Below are 3,675 nucleotides of genomic sequence, written 5' to 3' on the forward strand. Positions count from 1 at the left end.
TGCCCTTGTGGCTGTGGTAAATGTGATGACATCTACTTTAGCAAAGTTACTCTATGAAACAGAGATTGTCGCATAACTGCACTGTTTATTTCTCATTACTCTCAATGAAGCATTCCTTAGAGTTCATACTTGGTCACTGAATATCAGTTTCATTCGCACAGGATCAACGTGCAGGTTCAAGGCTTTCAAACACTTTTGAGATGAAGAAGAGACCATATATCTTTTTGTCATATCCAAATAGCAAGGTAACTTGCCACCCGTGTCTGAGAATAAGCTGGTTGACATGCTCCAAGAGATCTCGCTGGGACCTGTTGAATTTGGATTACACCCTTAGATGGATAGAGCAATAGACAGTAGCAATAACTATAACCCTCATAAAAACAAGAAAGCGTGAAGACAAAAGGAAACAGTTTCAAGGCAAAAAGCATCCTAACATAAAATAGTTTTGTTGCTGTGTCTTGCCGAAAAATCCCTCAGTCTTTCCTCTATGATGGAATTTTCCTTGTGTGACTATAAAAGCATCGGTTTTTAACAGTTTTCTTTATCCTGATGGGCAGACAACATAGCTGGCCATCTACTATGATTGATGAACATTTTATTCCACTACCACACTCCATTGCAGCTGAAACACGACAGCTACTGGAGGCTCTCTAGCACAGTGGCTGGTTTGTGTTTTCAGGATAGAATCAGTTTTATTTATGCCTCAATTTCAAGCAAGGGAAACTTGCAGGCCACACTTTATAGAATTACTGCTGCACTCTGGCTTAGGCCTATAAAGAGACAAGCAGTAAGCAGCCAGACATCGCTGAGCCAAGTAATCACTGAAACTTTAAAATCGATTCTGTAATGAAACCAGCGTAGAGAAGCTGAGAGGCAGCAGAGGCTGATATGGATGAATGAAGTGTGTTTATTCTTTATCAATAATAAGCAACTTATTGGCAGCAGAATTATGCAGGAACTGGAGCTGAGCCACAGCTTTTTGAGGACAAACAGCGAGAAATTATTGAGGGGGAAAAAAGTCAGTGTTCTTCAAAAAATAGCAGTCTGTTCCAACTATTCAATATTTCAAAATTGATTAAGTAATACCCTAGTTTAAGTTTGAGTCACAACGTCATAACATTTTGTATTCATTTGGACCAACCTGATGTACAGTTTTACTGCTATGAAAACAATTTGTCTACAGATCTATTCTGGACATGAAGAAGTGCTACAGTTACGTAAAAGAAAAATTTGGAATATTGTCAGCATAGCTTGTAGAAGAGGAGATTAAGATTAATAACACAGCCAAGAAATAGCCTTAGGGGAGAAAACTAAAGGCAGATCACAAGTAAATAATGAAGGAGAAGAAATAAAAGCACCCAAGGACTTTCTCTTTGACAGGTAAGATGGGAGCTACATCTGGGGGTTATTATGAGCTGTCAACAAACACCCTCAATTTAAAATCAATTTCAAGAGCTTGCTGGTAATATAGGGCCTTAAAAACTGCTAAAATAGGCAAAGCACTCAAAAATCTCATATTTGATTCATTTGATCAATGTCTTGATCTATTAGATCTTAATTTGTCACTTAATTTGTCTCAAATCGAGATACAATCTATATATGATCAAATACATATTCATTAACACTGAGCCACGTGTCAGATAAGAAGTCCAATTTGCATTTATGCATGCTAGATGCAAATCTGGGTGGGCTATAACACCAAAATAACTAAAAGCTAAAACCAACAACTTATGCCAGAAGAGCCAGAAGTCATTAACGAGTACATAATGTTTCTAGGTAACTTGCGTATAATCTGTTCAGCTGGCTAACAAACAACCACCAAATGACACTAATACATAGATGATTCATAAGGATCAACTAACAAGGAGGGTAAACATTTTGTTCATAGAACAATCGGCTGCTCGCTCGCTCGGCTCCACACAGATCATTCAATGGTTGCACTGCTCAAGAATTACATAAACGCTGCTTACAAAAGCACCTTATTCTGTATAATAGGCATTGAAAACCACTGCAGACACTCCCTGTCACATCAGAAAATGTTTGTATTTACAGACATAATTTCAGTCTGTATATAACTGCAGTGTCATTATCAACTTGCCATTATTATAAGGGCATGGCCCTGGAAGTGGCTTCTTCCATACACCACTTACTGATGTGGTTACACCTATGGGAAATCACCTCAGACAGCAATCCATCTCGATTGTTTTTGGTTGCATATATACGCAGGGTTTTTCAATACTGAATAGCAATTCTAGTCTACAGAGAACAAGTGAAGATTGTTTATTTATATTGTCTTATATATGTACTTTCCTAAAATACACACGAGTATACACATACTCAGAAATAAATACAGTACATGTCATATTTAAGGAAAGCGAAGGCTTTTTCCACCACTTTTAATGTGACTGTCATTACTATCTATAACTGTCTACGGTGGAATACTTGTGACAGAATCAGGTCGCACAACAAAGTAAAACAATGGCAGTAATTGAAAGTTCCTCTGACACACAAAAGCAAACATCAAGCAGGTTTTGTACAACATCACCATAAAGAGTTGAATATCAATAGTATAATATGTCTACAGCAAGACAAACATCTCAGTCTTAGAGTTTTCTGTTTGAGACGACACTATGACTTTGACCATTTTTCTATCTTGTCCCTACTTCTAGAAGGTGTAGAAGTGGAGTGGCACTTCATTACTCAACAAAGGCTCTATTGCATCCATTAGGAGACACCTATTTCACCTGACAGAGTAAGTGGATATGCAGCCGATGTAAACGGTGCACATGCTTGTCAAGAGTTTGACCCCAGTGTACGGCAGAGTTATCCGGTTACAGCTCCCTACAGCTTATCAACGTTTCATGGTAAGATATATTTCTGTTTGGAGTATGGGACATAAGGGGTTAGATTATGGACATCCCTGAATAGATAATGTTAAGGGAAGTAGTATGTATGTGTATGTGGTGTCATAAGGTTGACTGGCCATCTGGACAAGTGGGGCTTAGACTGGCCAGCCCGCAGGTGTGTGCATGGCAGGGGAATAAATTCATTTTAACTCAACATTTCATCCAACAGACTGAGGGTGCTGGGCCTAAGTTCTTACCTTAATTTTCTGTGATGCAAGAATCAGTGTGCTTGAATTAATCCAAAAGAAGTAGGTCTTAGCAAAGCAAACACGTATTGGAAAAATAAAGTATTGACAAACTTAAACTGAGTTGAGACAAATAAGATGTGGAGATGCTGATTTTGCCTTTAGAGGGTTACAGAGTACAGACAAGGTGATCTGGGGAGAGTTTACGAGCATCAAAGAGGGTAATTTCGTAGTACAAAACAATGTCAGTGGTTAACTGAACATCTGGAATCCCAGTTAGACTGCTGTAGAGCCCCAGTTAGACTGCAGCAGAGCCCCAGAGCATGGACCCTGGTCAGCACCATGGACAGCACTCATAAAGCATCCACCAGCGTAAGGCCATTAGTAACTCCTGAGATTTATTCTGAGTAACAGTCATACCATGGTTTCTCTGGATGCCCTACCAGGCCAATTTGTGCATCTCATTAAATCTGAACTGCAGAATTGCTGATAATGCTGTGTTGCTAAAAAATCTCACAATCAATACACAGATCTACCTGCATGTAAACATACACACAGCAGCTTCCTGTTCATTGTGCAGGGCT

Source organism: Chaetodon auriga, chromosome 1 (assembly GCF_051107435.1).
Source record: "Chaetodon auriga isolate fChaAug3 chromosome 1, fChaAug3.hap1, whole genome shotgun sequence".
Taxonomy (NCBI): domain Eukaryota; kingdom Metazoa; phylum Chordata; class Actinopteri; order Chaetodontiformes; family Chaetodontidae; genus Chaetodon; species Chaetodon auriga.